This window comes from Astyanax mexicanus, chromosome 7 (genome assembly GCF_023375975.1).
Source record: "Astyanax mexicanus isolate ESR-SI-001 chromosome 7, AstMex3_surface, whole genome shotgun sequence".
Lineage (NCBI taxonomy): Eukaryota > Metazoa > Chordata > Actinopteri > Characiformes > Acestrorhamphidae > Astyanax > Astyanax mexicanus.
In genome coordinates, this window is record NC_064414.1 from 1,152,247 (window position 1) to 1,165,241 (window position 12,995).

Genomic DNA, 12,995 nt, shown 5'->3' on the forward strand with positions numbered 1-12,995 from the left:
TAGTATCGTACCATATTGAAACATGACCCTTGTATCACGATTTATATCATATCTTATATCAAATTCTTGCCAATACGCAGCCCTAGTGAATGTGGCCCAATAGTGACTGATATCTGATCTACATGAGTTTTAACTAAACTAAACACTACTGACTCGTAAACAGCTCGTATATATAATAATCCCTCAGTGAGGATAAACCCCGGCCCGAGTGAATAAACTGTATTGTATTCATTAGCTTGCACATATTGATCATAGATCAGCAGCCGTACGGCGGGAATGTATAATTGCGAGGCGAGGGCTGTGCTTGAGGACACTGTATCAGTAAGCGCTAATGTGTTAATAAGCGACGAAGCACAAACGGGCGCGGCCAAGTGGCCTCTGCAGAAGGTTAATGTAATGTGTTATGCTAATATAATGTGCAATTAGCGGCAACCACCAATTTCTCCACTCCACTGAACTCAGCTGAGCTATTGACAGGCCGACGCCGAGCATAAAGTGCAATTACACCGCCAACATTTGACACAACAGATGCAAGCCAAATGGCTTTCTTTTGGCAGAGCAAGAAAACAGTCAAATAAAACGCATTACAGTCGACCGGGCAAACCCGGCCGCGCTCGTACAGCAGCTCCTGACAGAAAAACACAGAAAACCAAATAATGATGCTGCGTGTAGCGACAAATCCCCCCCCCCCCTCCCCCCCCGAGCCATTTAAGCTGGAGTCACTAACGCCAGCCTGCCTCATTATTCCTGAGTGGTTATAATTGACTATGCAGTATTGACAGAGTAACGGAGAGCCTCGGTTGTGAAGTTAATGGCATTTTCTCAGCCTACTCTTTCTTAAACTGTGCGGTAATGAAGAGAACGGATAACAGTTTCATGCCTGCAGTGATCATCTTTCAGAGGAAATGAATTAGAGGGCGTGTTCCAAATGCATAGCAATTTGGGATGCACCAAATTCTCAGCAACCAAAATTAGATAAAAAAAAGCTCTTTTGGTGTTTGGACTAATAGGTTAAACGACTAATTTATTAGTCTTATAAAAAAATATAGCTGCAGCATTTAAGGTGGAACTAGTGTGATTGTGTGAATATGGGAGGACCTTTTAAGGTAGAACTAGCATGCCTGCTTGAATATAGCGGCAGCTATATTTTTAAGGTGGAATAGGGGTATTTGGTGTATTTTGGGAAGATAAGCCAGTGTTAGGTTGATTGTGTGAATATCGTGTTAAGCTTTTAAGGTGGAACTATCGTAAACGAAGCTAGAGCAGAACATTTAACTTAGTATTAAAAATAGCTAACTAATTCCTACTCTTTAGCTTCTATGGGACATGCCAGAAATCATGGGACACAATACTATGCTAATTCCTGTCTTTTGGCATGTGAGTGTATATGAGCTATTTTACAAGGAAGAAAATATATATATATATTTTTTTTTTAACATGTAGAACAAGATAAGAAAAAAAAAAACATTCATCCAGAACTAGCTGCTGTTTTTTAACAGTGTGGAGACCTGGCGCTGGAGACCTGGCACTCTTGCTTTGGCTGGCAGGTGGCTCTTATAGAGAGCTCTCAAGGGCATTCGGCAGGGCTGCTGTGACAGTACACAGGATTGTTCATGGTGCTGCAAATGACATGTCGCCTGTCCCGCCTAGAATGGCCCACTTCCTGCAGACTAACATCCAGGCAGAGGGAAATAGGACTGCTGGGCATGGATGGCACCCTGCATTCAGAAATGCACCAGGGGCAATTGATGGAGGGCACATTAGAGATAAGGTCCTGATGGTAACCACCACATAAAAACCTGAAGCTGTTTTTCCACTGTTGTGCTGCAGGCAGTGTGTGAGCATCGGAGCTGTTTATTGGCGTATTTATAGGATGTCCTGCTAGTGTGTATTTTCAGATTTTTTAAAAGTCTGTCCCATTTAGACCAGTGTATTTTATACAAACCCTAGACTGTGCATTAAGGACACAGACTGGCCGAATATATATTTTTTTCTTTAATTTAGCCACTTTTTAGTATTTAGTCTTGCTCTTGCCTTGAAAAAAACCCCAGCAATTATGCTAGAAACTATATTTTAAAAATATGCATTTAACACGTTTACCATCCCAGCATACAAACCATCAATAAACAATACATTTAGCTTTGCAGTACTATAATTGTAATCATGAATTAATTTTGGTTGTGATACCCTAGGCACGCATTTACAACAGCAGTGTTATTCTAACCATTAATTACCTCCAGTAGTGCTACTCTATGCATGCATTTACGCATTTACCACAGCAGTGTTATTCTAACCATGAATTAACTTCAGTATTGCTACTGCAGGCACGCATGTACCACAGCTAAGTTATTTAAACCATGAATTTACTTTAGTAGTGCTACTCTAGGCACACATTTACAACAGCAGTGTTATTCTAACCCAGAATTTACTTAAGTAGTGCTACTCTAGGCACACATTTACCCATTTACCAAAGCAGTGTTATTCTATCTGTGAATTTACTTCAGTAGTGCTTCTCTAGGCACACATTTACCACAGCAGTGGCATTCTAACCATTAATTTACTTCATAAGTGCTACTTATTTTGTTAAATTCAACTCAATAGTCATGTCACCAACATTAAAAGAAACCATGAAAAAATATGACTTAAAATAAATTAGTCATTTTTCTGTATAAATTGTTAGACATATCAGAAGCGCTTTTATTGCCATTTTCATCACAATAATTTCAGTTACCAAATATTGAGTGCATCCCTTCTGTATAAAAAAGCACACTTATTAACCCTACCCAATCCCATGTAGATGAACAGATTAGAAAGCCACCCTAAATCTGTTCAAACGCACAGTGTTGTGTCTTCTCATGGTGTAATGCTCTACAGAAACCTGTCGATCTCTCCTAAAAATAAAGATTTCTATTACTCTGTATATCTGACAGGCTATATATTAGTTTTAGTGATTACCAATTCTTCTCAACTAAGGCTCCAGAGTACAGCAGTTTGTCGTAAAGAGAGACATCAACATACCGCAAAGAAGAAAGGAAACAAAATCAATTTGTGTCAATGCAAGTGAAATATATCTCATCAGGAAAATTATTAACTCTGAATCTATACATGTGGGACATGTATGGGTATCCCTAGTTGGAACCTGAAAATTTGGTCTACATGCTCCATGTTGGCCCCAGATATAAATTAGAGTGATAAGACCAAAATGGGTTAAACATGAGCCTAATCTGGGTTGTACTCTGCACTGCTTGGGACCTAGATGGAACCCATGTGAGGTTAAGGTAGGCTGTAATAGTGGCATCCATTTGGGAAGCTAATCGACTCTAATTGAAGATATTATGCCCACCTGAAACACTATTAAAGCCCACGTTCCACCCATGTGAGCCCTACTTGAGAATTTTGGCTGGGTAATGCTTATTCTGATTGAAAATTGAGTGAATAAATGGTGCTGCTCCAATGTTGCATGGAACTGTAGGTCTATACGGTCATTTTTGAGGTGCCTGTCCTAAAATAACATTATGTAATGAAGTGTAGCGCTAAATAATGAAACTCTCTCAAACTAGAGCCTGGTCAAGTGTTTCTGATGCAGCTGCTGTAATTTTAGAATTACAAAAAGCATGTCAGCACCAGCTGAAGAGACACCGAGACAGACAGTGGGCTATATTCTGCAGCCTTTCTAAGAATAGTGGGACGTCTCCTCTCTGCCCAGTTTTAACTGGGACATGGGTGATCGAATCATCAGGGGAGAGGGAGAGAAAGAGAATATCTGAAAGGGTTTGGGTGAGAGAGAAAGAGAGAGAGAGAAAGAGAGAGAGAGAAATAAAGAGCAAGGTGTTTTTCAATCCAGTCATAATCTCCTGCAGTGCACTCCTAAAGCAAGATGATGAAGTCATTAGTCATCCTCTACCTTACTCTCCTCGTTCACCTCACAAACTTCACACACTTCTCAGACACAAAAAAAGCAAACACAGTATCTGCACTTATAATAGACGATATATTGTCCCAGGATTTATTGCGATAAATGATTTTATTGTGATTTAAAAATATTTTTATGGCTCTTACATAATGATAATTATATATACTGTAAATAAATTAGGAAAAAATCTGCTGAAAGTTTTTCTGTGCGGCGGTGTTTGCGCCGTGGTCCTCCAGCCACTAGAGGGAGGTCACCTTCTGCACCTCGCAAAAATCAGGCTCTTGTTTGATTGATCGCACCTGATTAGTGCCTTATAAGGGCTGCCCACTGTCTAGACAGCGCAGAGTCTTGATTCTGTCACACTGGTTTTTGAGACCATTCTTCGTTTGTTTGTTTGTTTGTTTGAAAGAAAAGAAAAGAAAAGAAAAAAAGAAAAGAATAGAAAAGAAAAGAAGAAAGATAACTAGCCTTTCTGTTTCCCTTTAAAAGACTCAAAGTTGGTCTTCAGAAGATATTAGTTTCCTGTGTTAATGGCTGTTTTAACTGGAGCTTAAATAATAAACGAAAGTTTTTCTCTGACTGTGTACAGTAAACTGCAGTAATGTGTGATCAGTATTAATCATCACACATCCCGGAGACTTGTTGGACAGGTGAATTTAGCAGCGTGTCAGATCCAGGCTTAGAGCTCGGGGTCAGCAGTAAGTCAGGTCTACAGCGTTTTTCCCAGAGGCCCAGCTGTAGTCAATCAGCCCAGATCTGTTTACTGTCCGAAGTTTGCTTCCTCAATTTTTCACTTGGAGCCACAAGGCTTTAGCCACTGGTGCAGACTGAAGGAGGGCATGCCTTACCCTCTGTGTCCTTTATTAATGACTCTGCATCAGTTTATGTAGGTTAGGGGACAGGAGAAAATGTTTTTTTCTGAGAAGGACATTTCTACTAAATTTTAAAATAATCATATTGTGCTGACACAACCAGGGATGCAGCACCTCTGAACAATAGTGTTGCCTTTTCTTTACCATCCTCTCCCACAGAAAAAGGAAATAAGAAACCTGGAGTGCTAAAGATTAGACTCCTGGCATGACTTCCATTCGGAATTTTTAGCAATATAATGCACATACCATAAGGATTTCCCATATTTATCACCAACTGGATATTTATGAGACCAGCTGGGATGACTCATATCTCATTTTGTTACCAGGCTAAAGGTGCCAAACAGGGTTTTAAAATCTCATTGATATTGTACAGAATAATACAGCAAACTTGGTAATATATAGTAAGACAGAGTGCAATTCTGTAATTGCAGACTTAGTGCTATAGTAGTAGCTTCTCTGCATACTTTATTATCTGTCTTTCAATCTGTTCTTCAATGGTCAGGCCACCACAGAACAACTATGCAGTGCTGCTGGAGTTTTTAACCCTTGTGTGGTGTTCGGGTCTGTGGGACCCGTTTTCATTTTTCATCAAATGATACAAAAAAAAAACATTTTTCTAACTCATTGGCATTGGCTCATTTTTTGTGAAAAAAAAAAATCACCCTACCCCCCCACACACACACATTTATATTACATACAGTATGTTTGGCAAAGGGCTAATAAACATTGCTTCATTTGTAAATTTGAAACTAAACAAATTTCTGCTCATATCTTGAGTTTAATTCATTTTCTTTTACATTTTATTAAAAAACTAATAAAAAAAGAGTAGCACTTTTTAAAAGAAATGTAACATAAGAAAGGTAAAGGGCAAATATTAACCATGTAAGCTGTTTATATTGCTTGCAATTTAGGTGAAGCGAGCATGTGTAAAACATTTTAATGTAGAATTGCTTAATTTTGCTGAATTAAATACAAGTAACAAAGTAAACGAGTAACAAAAATATGAACACCACACAAGGGGTTAAACACCTGTGGGATACTGCTGGACTGAGACCACTGGTAATGGACTTGGGATGCCACCAGCAAATGTCAGTAAAAAAAAAAAACTGGACACAGTCATACAGTCACTACTAACTGTTTTAGGGGTGGAGCTATGTATTTAATGATGGTGATAAAGATGAGATCATACTGTGTCATTAAGAAATTGTACATGTGGTAATGGAGGCAGCAGAAGGCTGAGGGATGTAACTGTCACAGTCAATGACAGACAAGCATGAGTTTACATGAGAAGATGCCAACACACACACAGACACACACACACACAGACACACACACAGACACACACACTCGGTGGGATTGGGCCTCTCAGCTTCCTAAATGAAGCTTCAGAGATAAGTAATGGTGTGGGGGATCAGATAGGAGGTGCTGGAGATACGTCTATCAGACTCTTTCCATTTACCAAAGTCCCAGCTGCCCGGTGAGAATACAGCCAGACAGTGTATTAATACACACACACACACACACACACACACACACACACAAACACACACAGACACACACAATGAGGTTTACAGCTTCTTTAATGTTCACAGTTTTACAAGGGCTAATGGATGAGAGGACATACAAATCCATTTACCACCACATAACACAGAGAGAGATAGAGAGAGAGAGAGAGAGAGAGAGAGAGAGAGGGTGTGAAACAAGATAAACAAAGTAAAAAAATAGGAGTGTCAAAGTAAAAGTGAGAAAAAGAAAAAAAAAATATATATATATATAAACAGTTTTAAAGAGAAAAATGAGATGAGGAAATGGGCAAGACTCTTTTGTCATAGAAACATACACTGCAGACACGTGCAGATGCAAACAATGTACTTTATTAAATAAAATATTGCGCAAAAGAAGCAAAAGAGTAGTCAAAACAAGCAGGGTCAGGACGTGAAAACATCAGCAAGAGGGAGTAAACATACCATACATGGTAAACAGTCCATAGGTCAGACACAGGCAAGGCAATATCAGAGGGCAGGCAAAAATCAGGATTGGGAAATACAAAAAAACAAAGTCATAAACGATAAAGCTAATACAGGCAATGGGAAAAGGCTTTGTACAAGGAAAAATCTGTCAATGGTGATATAAGGTGTATATGTAGCGTGTGTAACAGGTGAAATCAATATTCAGGTGATTGACTTCCTGGTCGTGCCGATGCAGTGTGCAGTGTGATAAGATTGTGAACGTTAGTGATTGATGTGAATAATATCGTGTGTGATGTATTCTGGGAACCGTAGTGAAAGTTAATTTTGAGTATATGAGTTCAAATATAGGATATGAAATCAGGGATTTTTACTTAATTCAAGACTTACTTTTAGAATTTTGAAACTTTAAAGGAATTTAACTTTGTTTACTAAATTAACTAAATGTGCTTCATTGGCCCCATTGGCTTAATTTTTATATATTTTGTCTAGATTTTAATCAATGCATTGCAGTTATAAACTGCATTTTATTGGAATAGGCTGAGCTACACATCATACTGCAACCAGCATGCATTAACCGACACATTATCACATTTTCATAGAAAGATTTATTATTTTAGCAGTCACTCGATCAGATTTTTTATTTTATTTTAGTGGGAAGAGATGTCCAAGTTTTACCATACTTGGAAATCACTACACTACTGTGTATCAACCCATCCCAGTTTTATCTCTTTTACTTTTACTTTCTCTTTTCCAATACATTCACTTTAACAGAGGCAAGGTTGGTTTAGTAGCTTATTCTGTAAATTCTTTAAATGAGATAAAGTATACTGTAAGTGCAAATACAGCTGAGACAAGACCAGAGCCAGTGGAGCACCAGAGAGCTCCAGCTCCAGGTCTGGAAGCTGCTACAGCAGCAAAAGAGCATCAGTTCTGGAGGTCCCAGACTCCCACAGGCTGCTTGATATTCTGCTGGAGTTTGGGTCTCACGCAGGCATCGCTAAACTCTCCACAAAATCCCAGCGTCCACACACAAACACCAGCAGAACCACCGGGCGAGTGACTGTCTGACAGAGCGAGAGAGAGAGTGAGAGTGAGTGATTTCTCTTAAAAAAAAGGGAAAAAATGAGAATTCTCCCCTGCAAACGTGGGTATTAAGAGTCCAAGGGACAGAAAAATCAATAATGGCAGCCACCCAGACAGAGGAAAGGATGATGAGGGAGACAGAACCCGAGAAGGAATTCCAATGCGAAACAAAGTCTCAGCAAAAACAATGAAACCGACGGAAAACAATAAAAAAGAACAAAGCAAAGTTAAAGGACAATCTAAAGACAGCGACCTCAGAGCAACACTATTGTTTTTGGGGATTAGAAAAGCATGTAGGAGCGCTGGCCCCTATTCTGTAGAGGCTAAAAACCATTCCACGCTTAAAACTACAGCCGCTGAAATAGGTCACCGCAGGAACGCAGGCAGGACCGAATCCGCCGAGCAGAACCGAGTCAAAGGTCTGCGGACTCAGGAGGGAACAAACCGGCCCGCTTTCCCAATATCTCATTCCAGGTGCGTAGAGCCGACGCCTCGCCCATGCAGGATGTGGTGGTAACACTTTATTGAGCTACACTCCATTTAAAAGCCGGGCCTACCAAGATATACGAGATATATATCCCATTAATAAGCATTTAATAATAGCATTGAATCATGCATTTTAAAAGCAAAGCTTTACTATTTATTAGGGGTGTGCCAGATCACATTGCATAGTGCATATATATATATATACATATCACATCAGGGAACTACTTTTTTTGAGGTTTATAGCAAAAAACATATTACACTTCTCATTTCCCACTATATATCTACTAGACTAGAGACTAAGAGATTATATCTGTCCAGTATCATTTATTTGACTTTAATTCTGGATATATGGAGATATTTGGAGGAGTGCATTATTATTAGTATCATGACATTCTGGATCATTGACTTATATATTAATATATATTTGAACTCTTCACTTTGAGAGTATATATGCTATATATGCTATATAAATGCAAAATCATTTATATAGCATATATTTATATGTATCATTCGTAAATAGACAACTGTCTTCTAAATTTCTGTGTCCTGTGGAAATGATGGTTTATAACAGGGCTATAAATTAAGCATATTAAGGTTCATCACTTTAGTTTAGTTTAACCCTTTCAGACCTCAATTATCTCCAGTGATGGGGAAAAAAGAAGTGTGTAAGAATGCTGTTTTTTGTCTGTAATGCACAGAAAAGAAGACTCTAATATTACTAATATACACTATAAAATCTATATAGCAAATAAATGCAATTAAATCATGTATGTAATATTTGTTTAAATTATGCATTGGAAGCCTGTGTGTAATATTTTATATTTCCTATTGAAAATTCCCTTTTTATTTCATAAATCATCCCTAAACAGAAAAAATGACATGATTAAAAATAAAGTCTTCTAAATCACATTAAATTAGTAAAAATAGTTTGTTTCTTAGTCTCAATGGCTCCCTCTAGTACTACTGTTTTTCCAATGTTTTTGCAGGGCAGTGGGCGGGGCCAAGCTACTGTTTTATTGGTTTATAAACTTGTTCTTTAGTTAATAAACTTGTTCATTGGTTTATTCTGATGGACAATAGCACTTTTTTACTGTTTATTACCTAATTGTACATTTGTCTCTTAGTATATTTAATTGAATTTAATAAAAACTCATAAATACATTTATATGCATGTTATGTCAGTAAAATATTGCAGTCATTCATAAATATTCAGAAATTATTGATTTATAAATGCATTATTCATTGCTTATAAATATGTTATAAAGCCCCTGTTTAAGTACCCTTCAAATACAGTGTTAGTGTTATACTCTGTGCACGTCAGGTCTGTTTGTGGTGGAATAAACTGTCCCTGGTTTTATCGATAGCTGAGCTCTCATGGCGTAATTGTGAGCCTAACTGGTTTTTGTTTTCCTGAAGCTGCACTCAGAGCAAATTCCACCCAACAGCACCGTCCACTGCATACCAAAACCAGAGCTCTGCCTGTGGCGCGAATTTACAACCCGGACCAGACAAAATAAAACAAATCCACTGATTGCTGCTCACATCTCGAGGGCAAACATCCAATCAAGAGCTGATTCCAATCAAGGTTAAAGGGGTAAAACATTTCCAAAAGTTCCAAAGCGAAGAGATATACAGAGGAAAAATAGTAAAAAACTAAAACTAAAAGTATTGGTCTGATCATGTATTATTTCTTCTGACATCTTGGGTATCGTGTCCATTCCTTGATGGATAAAACAAGTGCTCTATATTCTACTTGAGTTTGAATGAGTGATTCAATGAATACAACTTATACAATAGCGCCTTTCTAGAAACCTAAGGAAACAATTTACAATTTACACATTTTAAACACAACTATCTATACTCAGCACTCATCAACACACACCGGTGAGAAGCAGCAGCCAATAGCGTACAGCGTACTCTCAACCAGAAACAACTCCCGTCCACCTGGAGGAATGCATCAGGCACTACAGCATTCACACACAGTTATACATACATTTTATACACACCCACACACACACACAAACTTACCTACATACCACACACTTAACACACTTAAAACACACCAGATCAAAGTAAAAGTAGAAGTGTTCTTTACGCTACAAACTTGCGAGTGGAAGTATTAAAGTATTTAACCTTTTCTGTACTTAAGTATTGCAGTAGTTTATTCTAAAATGTACTAATAAAGTACTGAGATTAAAAGTACAGTACTGTGTTTTACAGATACAGAATTTTAGTTTTTAAGTACAATAGTGGAGTAAAAATATTACTCCAGCAGATACAGATACAGTATTTTAGTACTTAAGTACAGTAATGTAGGAAAAAATAATACTCCAGTAGATACAGATACAGTATTTTAGTACTTAAGTACAGTAATGTAGGAAAAAATAATACTCCAGTAGATACAGATTTTAGTACTTTAGTACTTAAGTACAGTAATGTAGGAAAAAATAATACTCCAGTAGATACAGATACAGTATTTTAGTACTTAAGTACAGTAATGTAGGAAAAAATAATACTCCAGTAGATACAGATTTTAGTACTTTATTACAGTACAGAAGTAATTCTAATTTGCTAAGTGTCGGTATGTGGTCCAGTTGAATAAGGTGCTGCCACTAAGATCCGAGGTTCACCGGTTCTTATCCTGGCTTATGTTGCTTGGCATCAGCAGCCGGAGTCTGAGAGAGTACAGTTGGCCAGGTGAATCTACGCAATATAACACACATGGTTTAATGTTACAGTTGATCAGTGATTGCTGGTTTGAATCCTGTATCCTACTGCTTCAACCTCAGCAGCCGAAGTCTGAGAGAGTACATTTGGCCATGCTCTTTATAGGTGGGTAGATGGCCCTGTAACCCCTCATCACCCCCAGCATAATGCTGGCTGGCACAGGCATCTGTTGGCTGATGTATTGGGCGTAAATCATTACAATAAGTAAATTAAAAATTCTGAAGTCGGATTTTAAAAGAATCCAGTTTATAAAGCAGGACTGGACCCAAAAACAGAATAAACGCACACCAGCGGAAAGACGACCTCAGGCCAACAGGCTAAACACTAACCAGCAGTCTGACACATCCCTGCCTCAGACACTCTCTCATCATTATTCAGCATCATATTCATCCCCCAATCCCATACACATCCGTCAGAGAGCCCATCCCTCACTCCCGCTACTGAAGAACAAAATCCCTCTATCTTCATTAAAAATTCATCCCTTTTATTGGTTTCTTCCTCAGCTAGCGGTGGACCTCCTGGAAGCAGGCCATCAGCCATCAGCCACTTCTAGAAAGGTCAAATATGTGAAAGAGAGAGAGAGAGAGAGAGAGAGAGAGAGAGAGAGAGAGAGAGAGAGAGAGAGAGAGAGAAAGAGAGAGAGAGAGAGAGAAAGAGAGATATAGATACATATGCCATGCTCTAGGGATTGATCTTCTGCTTCTGGTCACCAGAAACTCTTCATACACTATATTCCATCTTAAATCTCATCCATGATTTCTATGAAAAACAGTAATGATCAGACCCTCTCTACTGACTGGATCACCCGTCAGGTACTGAGAGTTTTTACTGAACCGCAGTGAGTGCGGTGATGCGGATTTCATTTTCCAGCACACTGCCCACACTGCCAAAAGTACCAATGGTCTTATACTGTACAATATTCTTATTTTCTGAAACACTGATTTTTTGGTTTTCAACAATAAAAGAAATAAATGCTTTAAATAGATCACTCTGTTTAATACATCTACATAATTAAAAATAAAGTAACTTTTTAATGATATGGTGTGTTCTGTTACTATTTTCTGTTACTGCGGGTTCAATCCAGTGTCATAAAACCTGTGGTTCACTACTACTTATTGTAATGAATATTTCATGAACAACAATTGCATTTTTCTACAGTTAAAAGTGTAGAAGATTGAGATTACCCAATAAAAATTATATTTAGGAATCAGAAAAGATGGAAAAGATGGACCATATATATATATTTTTTAATAAAGCACGAGATAAAGGGGAGAAATTGAGACAGTAAACACTAACAGTCGGTAATCGAGCGCTGATTAAAGACTAAGTGGGCACTGTAAGCATTAGCACATTGAAGAGGATGGGGATGTAATTTGAGGCGAAGCTCTTAGAGATAATTACCAGCAATCTCATCAGCCGCCTCGCCGTCTCACCCGTCTCACCCGTCTCATCCCGGCCCAGTCGGATATATCTGACTTCTATTACATTAGTAAATAAATCAGTGGACCACGACAGTGTCCTCTACCGGCAATCAAGTTTACCATTACAAACACATCCGCCGTCTCCACGCAGCACTCGGTACAGTCTGAGACACTCAGACCATTAATCCGGCTGTAATTTACTCTCACTCTTCATCATCATCACTCCACACCAACGGCTCAGTCCCAGTAAAACACATGTAGAAGAGTCTGGGGTAATATTAGACTAATTGGGAGAGGGGAGACGCATTAGGACAGAGTGCAGAGTGCAGGGACCGATGGTGTAGAGACGTTAAACATTGGACAGGGAAAGGTCTCTGTATGGATTAGCTCTGCATGGCTGCTCAACGTGGAGCTATGTATTATAGCTAGGTTTTGGGAGTTGATGTACGCCCTCACTCCTCCCACTTCCTGCCCTATTTAAACCGTCACTTCCTCTCTACCTGCTCGTTGAACAACCTCGCAC